The following is a 15,886-nucleotide window of genomic DNA, read 5'->3' on the forward strand; positions in this document are numbered from 1 at the left end:
TTTCAATTGATTTGTACAGGTTATAGGTCACATTAAAGGTGGGAAACGTTTTGAAATGATTTATTGTGGTCTCATTTTTTATATCACAAAAACCTGGCATTTTAACAGGGGTGTGTACACTTTTTATATCCACTGTATGGTGTGATTAATATAAAATAAATCAATGCATTTCTCTTTGCTGAAGCAACACACCAAATCCCCATTTAGAACAATAAATCAAACTTAAATAAAAAAAAATGTTGATAATTGTCCACAGAAATCACCTGTCAGTAAATCAGCTTCACCCATGCAATAGGGGTAATACATAGAAGTATACTTTTTTGCACATTAAGAAATAATCAGGATATATTTTAATTATCTTTATTTATGGAGTGACAGCAACATGAGTTACAGCATCAAGACAAAAAGCCAACTGTTTTAAAAAGAATATATTTTTCAAAATAGCACCACAATTCTACTATATATCTTAATAATGACTGTCAGACCAGTAAGTGAATTATAACTGACCTCAAGCATTACTCTAGTTTGTTGATACAACCATTGTGTATCTCACACAGTAGAGCCCCGTCAAGCAGGATCTTACAATGCAAGTCACTAGGGGAAATAACTTCCACATACAACTGGAAGTCTCTGTGTTTACTGCATCCACCCTGAAAATAGATTAAAACTTAAGAAAACCTCAGTCACATATTCCATCCATTGCACCACGTAACCTTCCATAAAAGTGATTTTTTTTTTGAGTAATACCAGATCTTTTAAGAATATTTACAAGGTCAGGATAGGGTCTTTGGGCTGAATTTTAACATATTACATTTCCATTCTTTGTACTTGGGTGCATGATTCTGCAATTTAAGTATATTTTTCTATAACTTACTTTTCCATATTAAGTTGAATACAGTTTTTTGTCTTACTTGTAGATTTTAACATCCACAAAGGATGCGACATTGTCATTTTAATATGAGCTTCCAAATGCACATAGCATATGCGGATGTTCATTAAAATGCTTTTTTGTACTATGTCACATAAAATATCATCAAGAGATTTATTTTCAACCATGAATTCTCTTCAGATATCATAGGTATGACAAGCTTCCAATTTAACATGTTACAGAGAAGCTTATGATGGGACCAAAATGACTCCTATTGCTGTGTCTTTAAAGTTTTTTTTTGGCACTCTTTGTCTCTGCTGTCAGTCATCGTCCCCTTTCCATTCAATCGACCCATGCATCCCTATCAACCCGGCTAAAGGTTAAACGGGAGAGGCCATCCTTAGATAATCATCAGGGGTGGTTCAACTTTTTTTTTACTTTAAGTCATACTTTACCCTTGCTGTACCTTTAAAGTTTCTGATAAGTGACTGAATAAAAATAGATTCATCTGAACCAGTTCAGAAAAGGTTAATGTATTCTACAATATACTAATAGATTTGTAAGAAAGAAAAATCATAACAATTCAAAAACACTAAATCTTTCATGGTGTTAATGTGCCTGTCTGTTCTATTTTCCTTTGGGAGAATCTGTAGGAATGTTTTTACTTACTAGTCACACTCTGGGGGTTAGCAGGATCTCAATGATGCATACATCTCAGTTCACATATGTGCATAAGATGAAGTGAGCACACTCTGCTATGGAACCATTGTATGTACTATAGGCACAGTTTTAAGAAGGAAAAGCTAGAAGACCTTTACCAAATGCAGAGATATGTCTGCATTGGTAGAAACACAATAATGAAAAGGAGTCTTTTAATAGCAACAGACAGTGGAAGAAATTCAGTTTTTTAAACACTGTAGCCTGTTAGTTCTTACAAAATTTAAATAAAAAATGTTGTTGATTTTCCTGAGAAATCACATGACATAAATCATCTCTTCTAAAAATAAACATAGTAACAACCGGGCTCAAGGAACGGTGAACCCCAGAACTATTAGTTAAACAGTAAACTGCCAAATTTATTTGTTAGTAAACTACCAAATTTATTTCTTAAGCACTTTCATTCATGTACAATGAACTTCATCAGAACTGATGGTTCACCATTCCTTGAGCCCAGTTGTTACGAGGTTTGCTTTTAGTTTGTACATTTTTTACCTTGTGTTCATTCATTTGGTTGGTTATTAATCATTTCTATAAACACGCGACTCTGGTACTGCTTTTAAGTAAAACATTGTGCACATCAGTAGATTTTTTTAAAGGTAAACCATACTGCAATATTGAAACTAAAAATTTATATTTCAAAATTGCTCTTTGTAGATCATTTTGTTTTTTTCCAAGAACAATCCCTTACTAACTAAAAACATCACTTTTTGTGCTCTTTATTTATTTTTTATTTCCCTCACTTTTGTGCTCTTTATTTATTTTTTTATTTCCCTCACTGTCTGCCATTTGTTAAATGCCATTGCCCCTCCAGCACTTGACTGGCTTTTTTAACACTTTTATTGAATTATTACTTGTGAAACAGGCAGACAAACATTTATATAAAAAATAAAACAAACCACATTAACATGTTCATAGTTACAAACATTGTACGCCACATATATTTTTTGTACAATTATCATCAATCCAAAATTACATAAATTGCTCAGTTCCTGCCTTCCCTTAAACCTCATTCCTCTTCCAAAACATTATTCTGCAGGTATTGCTCCCACATTTTCCATTTTTACTATGTTAATTGCTACTACCCTTTCTAAAGAACCTACTTCCAGTCCTTTATCTCTCTTACAATATTCACTACTTCAAATACATTTGGTTTAGACTTTGATTTGCATTTTCTATCAATTGCTTTTTTGAAAGCCACCAGAATTAAACTCAGCAAGCCCTTACTATATCTAAATAATTCAGATCCAGTATTCCAGCTCAAAAAATCATTTCCTTAGTTATATCCATTTGCTCAAGTGATATTTCTGACAGAGTAAACTCTGACAACTCAATTACACTCCCAAATGATATGTTCCCAGTTGCATCTTTCGTCCTAATCACAACTCCATCATTTGCCAACTAACTGAGAAAAAAAATCTTTGGAGTCTGCTTTGGATATAGAAATACCTATGCAAACACTTCCAAGAAAAAGTCCTAAATCTTTTAAGCTTTCATATTAGGAAGCAATACATAACATCTCCCTTTGTTTCTGTATTGCTTATCCAATCTCTCTTTCCAATCTTTTCTAACCTCCTCTGATAGATTCCTATAATTATCATGCAATATTTTATAAGCCCTATTAATTATCCCTTTTAACAGCAGCTTTTGTTCTAGATTTGACTAAATGCTCCACCAGAGCAAGTCTTTCTCTTAGGATTCCCCTATCCCTTTCTCTTTGCCTATACTATACCAGTCTCTGATAGGGAAGGCAGTCTATAGCCTGCAGTCCAAATGTCTTTTTGGCCTCTTCCTGTTCTGTGACTTTTTCCTATTTAGTTATTTGCTTCCAGTACCTTGGTTCCTTTGCCAGTTTTCTCCAGTAAATTCCTGCCCCATCTTGCCTATTCTCTGTATCTCTAGTTGTAGTCATCTCTATCAGCAGTATCTCATTTCTTATGTTGGTTTAGTTCTTAGAATACTTTCTGCTACTTTATGGATATAATATTTCTATGGCTGTTGTTATTCTTCTTAATGAATTGCATCCAAAATGAAACTCTCTCTTTATTTCTTGAATTTCTCCCTGATTTATCATCATCATCCCTTTACACTATGAATTATAGCTTTCTGCTTTTGATTTGTATATGGGCCTTAACAGTGTAGGTCTAAAATATCCCTTAAAATCAAGTAATTCTAAACCACATTGTTCTATTGTAAGAATCAATTTATCCCATTTGGCCCGTGCCCTCTTCCCCTCCTAGATAAAATCCTTCAACTCTTTATTAATTGCTATCCACAAATCCTCCTCTGTTTGATAACAATATGCATGAACTTTAAATAAAACTAAAGGGACTAAAAACACTGCTTGTGTTTTGCTACCCATATCCATAAAAAAGAGATTCTTGTTTCTCCATTTTTCTGTTATCTTTTGTTTAGTGCCTTCTCACATATCCTTACCTGCCATAATAGAATCCTTTTTAACACATACTCCTAAATAGTTCATTTTATTATATCCTCTTAAATACAAGTATTGCATGTGTGGGGTACATAGTTTACAGATATAGCTTTTGTTTTGTCTTCATTATTTTTATATCCTGAAAAGACCTGAAACTTTTCTTGATTACTGTACCAATTCTATCCTTCAGTGTTAGCACTTGAATGGCTTTTAACCCAAATGGGACCCTCTTAAGTGGAGACATCCTTGTTGAAGATTTACAGAGATGCCAGAAAGATTAAGGCAACCCAGTAATGCACTATCCCTGTAATAGTGGGAAGATTTTTGTTTATGTCCTACACACATTTCCACTCCATGCCTATTATGTCATGACACCAATATGCAATTTTGTCTGCAAATGGTCTGCTGATATGTTTATCCTTTTCATTTGCTAGAGACTAGAGTTGCCAGTATCCGCTGGAGTAATAATCTCATAAAAGGATTCTGCCCTTCCCCAAATAGGTGAGCCAGAACAGTACAGCTCTTTCCCTACTCCCTCAGATGACCTGGTAATGTCACCCAGTTACCAGTGTCACAGTCATGGCTCCTTCCTTCTGTGTCCTAAATCAGACCCTTCTCATTCATATTTTACTCATGACACAAGAGTTTGAGATTTTTGGCAGCATAAGATGGGTTCCATTTATTTTTCTATTCGTCATGCTGATTTTTGTAGCTGTTAACCCCAAAACTGCTTCTGCATACATGAGCCAACCCCCACTGCTAGCGTGTGTGCTCACAACTGTGGTCTTAAACACTTTAACAATAGAAAAATAATATTTTACTGTAAGTTTACACATTACAATAGCAAGGACAGAGTAGCATGCTCTTTTACATACTCATGGGCCCATATGTATTAGCATTGCATACATCACAACAGGAACTAACACTCTAAATAACTATACCAGCAATTGAAATATTGTAGCTGTACAACTGAGTCCATGAAATGGGAAAGCTAGAAACTTAAAGAACAACTCTGGAGCTGAGGGCTAGCTTTGAAAGAGAGTGAGTAAACTACAGATGGACAAAACTGATATTTAAAAGCTTAAAAAGGAAACAGGTAATGATAAAAAGGCTCTCTCTAGAACAGATTTCCAGCCAATATTTTGTACTAGGGGCTAGTGATGTTCAGTGGGTGTGGTGCAAAGTGCAAATCTACACATTTTGCTATCATCTCACTCCAGAACCCAAGTTTACTACAGCTAATAATATACCAGTCCGTACTGATATCAACCTTATAATCATATACATTTTGAAAAGAAAATGAATGATTATAAGTAGCCTACTTATTTTCATGAAGTGCTAGGTATTCTGGTTTTAGCTGTTTCCATCTGCAAGCAGGGATGATGACTGTATGTAAATTTAAGGAGCATGTAATTTGGCTACTCTGTAATAAACTATGCAGAAGGGCCTTTGTTATAAGCAGAAACAGACATACTAGCAACTTTACCTACACTAAACACACACAAACACACACACCCACACACAAGGGCACAACAAAGTATTCAATAGACTGGCTACATCCAAGGCTTTAGTTGTTTATTTATGTGTATTAATTTATATATTTAAGGGAAGTAGACTGGCCCTAAGAATCCATTTTCATCCATGACTTGTGAGGTTGGCAACATCTCTCAAAGGAAGTGTGACTGAAGCCACAACAAAAATGTCACTGCAGCCAATATTACAGTCCATAGGTTCAAAGATATTTAGTAGGGTATTGATCCATGAGGATCTTTCAAAGCCAAGCCATATATTCCCAAAAGGTTTGTTTGCCCTTATATTATAAGTATGAGTAACCCAGGACCTTTTGTATTGTAATAACCCAGAGCTGGGCAGACTATTACCTCTTATCCATAAAGGACAAGGGTGCTAAATCAGGGGTGAACTTGCACTTTCCCGTCTATTCATTCAGATTACTCTTCTTTTTTTCCAAAATGTTTTTATTTACTTTGTAACACATAGTACTATACTTAGGTTCATAGGTTCATAGGTTCATACTAGGCTATCTGCCCTGGGGCAATTATAAGCCTAGCCCGATTTTGTTTGGCTTACGCCACCCCTTGATTTGAGTATACTGTGCCCTTTTTAAGGTTTAGTTTGCTGTGCCTCTGTCTAATAGTGACACGGAAGTAATCCCCGGGACAAACCTACGATCCCCCATCCACTCATCAAGATTCTTCTTGAAGAGATTCAGTGAGGTGCTCTGCCTAACATGGATTGGAATTCTATTCCATAGCGAAGGGAGCCTCTGAGTTATGAATATGTCCCTCCAGCAAATTCTATTTATTTCAGTGCTGAGGTTCAAGTCCCTCGAGCGTGTGGCTCTAAGGGATTTAGATTTACTGAGGTGGAGCATGTCCATTAATTCTGGATTGGACATAGCTTTATATGTCAGGCATAGATCACCTCGAAGTAGGCAGTATGCAACTGAGTAGAGCTGGAGTTTTTTTAACCGAGCAGCATATGGCATCTGTTTGAGTCCCTTGATCCTCTTGGTGAGGTACTTTTGGGGTCTTTCTAATTGCTGCAGGTGTCGGGTAAGGTACATCCCAAAGGGGCATTGTATTCTATGATGGGCCTGATGAGGGATGAATAAAGGGGCACGATTACCTCTCTTGATCTAGATGTGAATCCTTTCATGATGAGGTGGGCTATGTAAAAGGTCTTTCTAACCACTTTGGCAATGTGGTTGTCAAAGGAGAGATTGCTATCAACTTGGGTCCCCAGATCCCTAATTTCTTTCTCTGTATTTAATGGGTTACCGCCTATGTGGTAATTTGTGGGCACATTGTTTTTGCCAAAGGGTATGACTATACACTTTTTGGCATTTAGCTTTAGACCATGGCTCTGGCACCAGTTATCCGTCTCTGTGAGACCTTTTTGAAGGATGTTTGTGTCAGCTGGACAGTTGATTATGGCGTCTAGTTTGCAGTCGTTTGCGAACTTGGTGAGCCATAGTCCTCCCACGTTGGCCTGTACCTCGGAAAAGTATATACCGAACAAGAACGGTCCCAGGACAGAACCTTGTGGGACACCACTTGTGACCAGTTTCGAGTCTGACATGGCTCCAGCAACTCTCACTCTGTGGGTTCTGTCTTTGAGCCAGTTTGCAACCCATCTTGTGACATAGGGGTTTATATTTAAGCTGGATAGCTTATCTATGATGCCTGAGTGGGGTATTGTGTCAAATGCCTTTGCTAGGTCCAGATAGGCTGTGTGGACTACCTTCCCTTCATCTATGGCTTTGGTGACTGTTTTGAAGAAGTCAACCAGGTTCAAAAGGCAGGATCTGCCCTTGACGAAGCCGAACTGTGTAGGATCTAGTGTCTGTAGGTCCCCAATGTCTTTGTTTATAAGCTCCATGATGATCCTCTGCATAGCCTTGCAGACTAAGCTAGTCAGGCTTATGGGGTGATAGTTTCCAAGGTCCGTAGAGGCTCCACCTTTGTAGAGTGGGACCACTGTTGCTGTATGCCATTCTGTGGGCACATATCCTGTAGTGAGGCTGAGATTGTACAGTTGTTTTATTTGGGGGATTAGTTCTTCTTGGAGTTCATGTAGGACGCAACCCGGGACGTCATCTGGTCCCATGGAAGCAGTGTTTTTTGCTTTGGAGAGGGCAGCCTTCACCTGAGCATAAGAGATGTTTGGGAGGCAGCCCTCTGCCGGGATAGATACTTGCTCTTTATTTGGGGGGGAGGGGGGGGGAGTTTTCACTGAACCTGTCTGCCAGGATATTGGCGATGTCTGTGGGTTCAGTGTATTTTTTGTCATTTAGAATCAACTCAGAACAAGTCTGGGAGTTGCATCACAGGTTCCTAACATAACTGAAAAAAGCCTTATGATTGTCTTTAGTGTCCTGAGCAATTTTTCTCTCAAAGCTGGCCTTGGAGGATTTTATGAGGGATCGTAATTTTTTGCTAGTACTTAACAGTATAGTAACAAGAAAAAACAAACTATAGTTTGTATATATACAATGTCCACAACAGCTAAAAAAGCAATATACATAGGAGAACACTTAATATTTCTCTAACAGATTATACAATTTTGTCCAAGCAATTAAATGATGAGTTGTGTTGCTAGTCCTTGCTTTTATAGTAGCAATCCTATTCTTACAAATGTATTTCACAAGATGAATAAACTCAACTTTAAAGACAGGAGTAGATCGGGATTTCCAAGTTTTAGTAACAATTTTCCTTCCTATAGAGAGGATAGACCATAGTAAAACTGTTTGGTTTTTAGGAATGACTTCAAGAACAGGAACATTGAAAAGGATAAGGGAGTCAGAAATTGTACAGTTGTCATTCCATAGAGCTTTACAAAGATACTTAAAGTCTAACCAAAATGGGGAAAGTATTATTTCCAGCATTTCATTTCATCTTTCTTGTACATTATTGCTAGTCTATGTGGGGTGACAAAACATCTATGTAAAAATTCCCATGTGTATACATGCCAGAGCAGGGGAGATGTGGATTCCTTCACTGACTGTAAACAAAGTTTTTTTATCTTTTTTTTTTTTTTGAGAATACTTGTCTATTAACTTCACTTGAATAATTCCAAAAAGAAACATGTTTTGCTAAAATAATTTCTGAGAATTTTATAAATAACAGATATGTATGAAGTATTCTTGGGGGAGCTATTAATAATTGTTGAGATAAAATCCAGGATTTTTAAATTACTCTTATTGTATGCCTCTAATGAGGGTACGAGCTTAGTATGTACAAAATCCTTACAAGTTTGGATGTCCAGCCAACTGCAATTTTGCAAACTATATCTGCTGATCAAACAGTCTGCAGAACCTATTTTATTAGCTGAGAGAAATTGACTCCATTATAATATGTCACCTTTCTTAAATTCTAACATTTTCTGAGTATCAAAAGATGTCAAACAATCATTTGTGTAAGCAATAGGAAACATAATTATTAATAAATTCTTAATTCATTGATTAGAAAACATACGCTTTTTAAACAGCAGCAATATTTGGTTTATAAGAGGTGTGAGAACAAGTTTTGACCTTCCACTTTGTATATTTTTAAAATCCATATAAAGATGTTTGCATGTATTTGAATATATGGTTCAAGCAATGTCCTATTAGTATTTAGAAGTAAGGTTTCATGCATTGATTTCCAATATGATGTATAATAAGTATTATTCCAAGGCAACACTATGTTAATAAAAGCGGAGTTTAAATATAAAATCATTTTTGGAAATCCTATACCTCCTTCATCCTAGCTTGTGGTGTGCCAGAGAAGGGAAATTCTTGTTTTTTTAGGATACCAAAGGAAAGGAAGTTAAGTAATAAGTTATTAATTATTTGTTTAATTTTAACAGGTGGGGGAATTATTAGAGCTTGGCCAATGAATAAGATTTTAGGTAACAGTATCATTTTGATTATAGTTAGTCTGTCTTCAGATGTGAAGCAGAGTCTGTTCCAACTGTCTATTAGACTAGTAACTGAGTTGATAAGTTGTTGGTAATTAGATGTGAGTGATTTTTTTATAATTAGATTCATTAATGTTTGTCTGTGCCACAGCAGAATTAGATTCATTAATGTTTGTCTGTGCCACAGCAGAACTCCGGTCCGCTAATGATTGGAGTAGAGTTTTATGTGCTGGCTTGCTGGGCCTAGCGCACAACCTTCAACGAAGGAATGCCCGTTCACGCATGTCGCCACACATTTTCATTAATGATACCTAGATATTTAATATGCGTGCCCTCCCAGTTTATCTCTCTTTTTGATCAAAGTTTCATAGCAACATTTTTATTTACTAGAAGTTTTTATTATTTTATATTTATTTATTTTACATTTGTTAACCGGGATGGTCCGACTGGATACATGTCCTTTTTCAGCGGAGGCCCGGGGAGAAAAGCTACAACAGAGTTACATTGATAATTAGGTACAGTAAATGAGCTGAAAGAACTTAACAAAAACATAGGCTATTTACATACAAGTACAAGACTGCCATTACTATTTCTGAGATTACTACAAATGTAACATTAATAACATATTAGCAAGGACGGTAGGCAGTATAATGACATAGAGTTAGACAGGATACATATTTCTTTATCACAGTATACAAAGTACTTATCATCTTAGCTAGTTGTTTATGTTTTAGTTAATGGCACAGAGCTAGTCTGGGTTTGAGCAAGGACATAGCCAGTGTGACTTGAAGTGGAGTTTTAGACAATTTTTGAATTGACTTAGAGAAGTTGCAAGCGTGATGTTATTTGGGAGAGAGTTCCATATTTTACCAGTGGTGTTGGCAAATAGTGCGTCACCACCTAGGTTGGGAGATTTAGTTGTTTGGACAAGGAGTCTGTTTGCTGAGCGAAGGCAGCTTAGATTGGAGTAGGGAGTCATTAAGTTTTTTAATGCTGGGGTATTCTCAGGTTGTTTAAGGATTTTGAAGGCCTCTATGAGTTGGGACTGGTGAAGAAGGTGTGGGAATTCTATCCATCCAAGCTTTTTCAGGTTAGTACAGTGGTGTGTTCTGTAGGGTAGGCCTGTAACGAACCTGGCAATGTGATTATAGCAGGATGAGAGCTTGGCCAGATCAGATTTGTTAAGGTGAGTGAGGACAGGAGAGGCATATAGTAGGGTAGAGAGAAGGTGTGAATGGGCTGTGGCTGCCCTGGCATTCGGGGTAAGGAAGGCTTTAATTCTGTATAGGGTCCCAAGTTTCTTGTTGACTGACTTAATGGCTTGGTTGATATGTATATCAAATTTGAGTTTATTCTCAATGTTTACTCCTAATAGCTTTGTATAGGTGTCTGGGGAGATGATGGTCCCATTATTGGATTTTATAGTGAAGTTTTCAGTCGGAGATCTATTGGTTGGGTAGAAGAGAAGTAACTTGGTTTTGTTTGGATTTAAGATCAGGAGATGGTTGGCAAGCCAGTTTTCGACTTTGGTGAAGCTATGTTGGGTGGTAGTTAGCAGATTTGCAAGAGAGGCATTGGAACATATTATAGTCGAGTCATCTGCATATTGAATGCAGGTGGCTTCAGGGATGACTGTTTGGATGTCGTTTATGAAGACTGAAAAGAGGAGAGGTCCTAATATGGAACCTTGAGGAACTCCTATGGTATTTGGTAGTAGGCAGGAGAGCTTGTTTTGCCACATTACTGCTTGTTGTCTCCCAGTGAGGTAAGCTTGAAACCAGTCAAGGGCTGGAGTATCTAGATACAGGGTTTTAAAGTATATAGAAGTAACTGATGGTTTACCATATCGAAGGCTTTCGATAGGTCCAGGAAGAGAGCGGAGGATATTTTTTATTATTCGGTTAAGATTAATGTTTTCAGTAAAAGAGAGGAGGGCAGTGGTTGTACTATGATGGGGTCTGAATCCATGTTGAGAGTCTGTGAGTAGTTTATTTTGGGTTAGATGGAGCATTAGTTGGTTGTGCATGCACTTTTCCATAATTTTGGCAAGTGGTGATAGTATGGCTATAGGTCTATAGTTGGATAGTTCTGTGGATGAACCTCCTTTGTGGAGTGGAATAACATAGGATATTTTCCAAATTGAGGGGATTGAGGCCTCGGTTATGGTTCTGTTAATTAGAATTGAGATAGGGTAGGCTACGACATCTGCAGCAATTTGCAGGTATTCAGCCGGCAGAAGATCGGCTGAAAGGGTGGTTGGCTTCAGTTTTTTCAAAAGGGATCTGATAAAGGATGTGGACACTGGCTGGAAGTTAAAAGAGAGTGGTGAGTCGGGTATAGTGTTTATAGAAGTGTAGGGAGGAGAAAGTTGGTTAGCTAATGACTGGATGGTTTCTGTGAAGAAAGAATTGAATGAATTGGCTATATCTTCTTGGCTCTTGTCAGATAATGTTCCTGGGGTCGGAGTAGTGGATTTGCCTGGTTGGAGAAGTTTATTTATGCCTGCCCAGTACTTTTGAGGGTTATTCTGATGTTTATGTTGCATATTGTAGAAGTAATTTTTCTTATCTAGTATGATGGCTTTTTTAGTCTCATTTCTAAGTTGTTGGAATTTGATACGATCTAGGGGTAGTTTGGTAGTGCGCCATTTATCCCATGCTTTGTCTCTAGTTGTTATTTTGGTTTTGGTGTCTGTTGTTAGCCAGGGTGCTAGTTGAGTTTTAATTCTTATTGAGCATTTAGGGGCATGCGAGTCAAGTATAGTAAGGAATGAATTGTTAAATGATGACACTGCCTCATCAAGGGGAAGGAACTTTAGTTTTGTCCAGTTACATGATTTGAGTTCAAGTTGAAATTTAGTTGGGTCAAAATTTTTCTTGGATCTGAAAGACCTATAAATAGGTAAGCTTGTACAATTAATTTTGTCTTTCATGATGTATGTGAGCAGGTGATCACTAAGATCATTAAGGAGAGTTCCAGACATATAGTTCTGGGGATGACTGTTGGTGAGTATCCAGTCTAGTATAATCTCTTTTTGGTTATTGTTACCTGTACGTGTGGTAGATGATATTATCTGAGAGAATCCATGTAGGTTAACAGGGATGGGGTTAGACTGTGCTGTGCATTGGTTCCAGTCAATATTAACATCGCCCAGGACAATGGTTTCTTGAGGGTAGTTGTTGGCTATCCAATGTAGAATGACCTCTAGTGTTTCTACATTGTTCCCAGGGGGAATATAGGTGACAATTAGGTTAATGCCCTTATGATTATTTAGTAGAATTTTTAGAGCTAGTATTTCAGCGTTACAGACCTGGGGTGGTTGTATAGGGTTAGTTATGATGTTAAGTGTGCTATTATATAAGACGGCTATTCCATCTCCTCTTTTCTTTACTCTATCTGCCCTAAGTATATTGTAACCAGGAGGCAGGATCTCATTGTCTTTGGTTGATGGCCGGAGCCATGTTTCAGATAGACACATTATGTTGGGGAGGTATGTGGCTAGTACAGCATGCAGGCTATGTATCTTATTGTTTAGGCTTCTAATGTTTAAGTGGCATATTAGGAGGGAGTTGACCAGTCAGTGGGAGAGTGGTGGGCTGGTAGGATTTTGAGTTAAGGTTGGGCCTGGATTAGGATGGATGTCCCCATCTTTGGTTATGTTTTTTCTTAGATACGCTAGTAGTCTAATAACTTTGAATAGTAGTTTTAGTTCATATTTGGATTTTGGTGTTGACTGGAGTGGTTTTTTTAGAAGCAAGTGGTTGGAATTTATAATTTTTGGGGTAGTGTAGTAGTGGGCAAGTTCCGCAGTCAATGGAGGTAGGGGGGTCTTGGTTTGGCATTTTGGATAAGAGAAACTTACGAATGTGAAATTTTCATAGCTAGTAAGAAAGTATGGTAGAATTAAGAGTGGTAAGATAAGACGAAGGAGTTTATAATTATTTATAGACATGTTATATGTCATCAATGGGTGGGGTCAATGTGCTTCAGAGGAATAGTAGTGGTTAAACAGTAAAATGGTGGGCGGGGAGGAAATTGGAGAGGAAGTTGTGTAGGTTGGAGAGGAAGTAGGGGTGTGGCCTAGTGGCTATAAATGTAGACACAGTGGGGGCGGGTGGGATAAGGGGCAGGGAGGGAGTGAGGCGGGGGCTAACCCAGTCCCAGTTTTTGGTCCTATGAGTGGGGTAAATAGTCTGATAGTGTAAGTAAGCAGATCGGAGTACAGGCTTGAAATTCAACATAAACATATACAGTTGTAAAATGTCTAACACAATTCAACATAAATAGGCATTTACAGTTGTAAAACACTTACTGGAGAGACACTGAGCCTTCATGGGGCCTGTAGCAGAGTGGATTGTAGTTTTACAAATGGTGCCTGCCACAGGTAATATTTATTAACTCTGGGATTGTCTTAAGGTAATAAACAGGGAAGGAAGAGAGGAGAACAAGGGTGTGAGCAGGCAGTTCTTTGTACTGCTGCTAATGAGCCAAAGCAAGACAAGTATGTGTTAAGAACAATCACAATTGACCAAGGACTGCTCTGAAACTGTAAGTCTTGTCTTAATTTCTCAGGTGGAAAACCAGGATAACCTTGTATCAGTAGGCTACTGTGGTATAGTTTAAATAAAACACACAGTATTGATCAGTTATTGATACTATTTGCTAACATAAGGGAATAAGAGAAAGTGGAAGATGTGTGTGTGTGTGGTGGTGGTGGTGAAGTGCCTGAGTTTTGTTGTGATTTAATTTTAGACCAGAGATGTTTGCAAAGAAGTCTAGATTATGTAATAGGTGATCTACTAAATTTTCAATATCATTAGAAGTTATTAGGTCATCAGCAAACATTTGTATCTTGGAGGATAACTTGTCTGACACTTTATATCCTTTAACTCTGTCATTATTTCTAACATAATTTGCAAGAGGCTCAATAGCCAGGGCAAGGTGTAATGGGAAGAGGGGTCACCCCTGTTTAGTACCTCTTAATATTTTGAATGGGCTAGATAGATAAGTTCCAATCTTTACATAGGCTATGGACTTTTCATATAGTTTTTTTTTATTTATCCTATAAAGCTTGGGGAGAAATTGTATTTTTGCAGAGCTTTAAACAGATATGGCCAACTTAGGGATTTGAAAGCTTTATCTATATCAAAGCTTAAAATAGAAAGCTCATCTTTTTCTTGTTTGCTAAGTCTATTAAGGACAGTAATCTAATTACATTGTCTTGTACCTTTCTGTTTTTGATTAACCCAGTTTGGTCTTCATGAATTAATATTGCAAGAATATTATTTAATCTATCTGCTAAGATAGACATGAATATCTTGCAGTCAATATTAAGCAAAGAGATTGGCCTGTATGATGTGCAAAGGTTAGGCTCTTTATTTGATTTTAAGATGGGAGAGATGATAGAATATTTCCACGAGGGAGGGATGTTTGCTGTAGTTTTAACTTCTTGGAATGTATTGAGTAAGATTTTCAAGATGTTATCATATAAGAGTTTGTAAAATTCTGGAAACAGACCATCCAGCCCTGGTGCATTTTTTTGTCTTAAGATTTTTTATTTGTTCCTTTAACTCTTTAAAGGAACAGGGTTTATCTATGTTATTAATATTGTGCTTGGATAGTTTCTTTTGAATATTACTAGCAAAAAAGTTGTCTATACTTTTGTTATCATTTGTAGATGAGTTATTATTAATATTCTTGTAATGGTTTTTAAAACATAAGATATTTTTTAGATCTGTAACTTTGATAGTCTGATTATTTCTATTACTTCTTTTATATAACTTTTCTCATTTAAATATTTCGATCTAATTGAACTAACTACCTTTCTTTCCACTCCACTAACTACCTTGATTATAGCAAGCTCAGATGCTCATAAGCCTAGTACTTATTATACAGCAGGAACTTCTTATTGTAACATTTGTTAATGTCTGTTATGTACTTCACAGATAAAGATTCTAGTTGTCTACTGATGTACTATGTTCTTCATCTGTAAATATGTTGTAAGTAATTGCTATATTATATTGTTAATCGCTATGTAATCCAATGTAACTACTGTCTGTTTATTTTAACTGTGGAACTTTTCTCCCCGGGCCTCCGCTGAAAATGGCCCTACGTCCAGTCATACACTCCCGGTCAACAAATGTAAATAAATAAATGAATTTCAATCCTGTGCATACTCTTGGGATTGAGTAAGATTGTAATCTGATTTTTTCCAGATTCATTGATATTTTATGCTGCTTGATATCCTGATATTCCTTGTTCAATTTAGATATGTCAGCTAATGCATTTTTGTCATTTGATGTTTTAGTAGATGTATTTTTCTTTACATGGACAGAGAGATGATTCTAGCGAAGTGGTATTCTCTGTGAAATATGTCTTTCCTTTCATCAAGTTCTCTTTAAGTTCAGAAGAAATTAAGATCTCTTGAATGAATGTTTCTGATACTACTG

The sequence above is a fragment of the Protopterus annectens genome, chromosome 2.part1, assembly GCF_019279795.1.
Source record: "Protopterus annectens isolate FY-2018-M chromosome 2.part1, PAN1.0, whole genome shotgun sequence".
Taxonomy (NCBI): Eukaryota; Metazoa; Chordata; order Ceratodontiformes; family Protopteridae; genus Protopterus; species Protopterus annectens.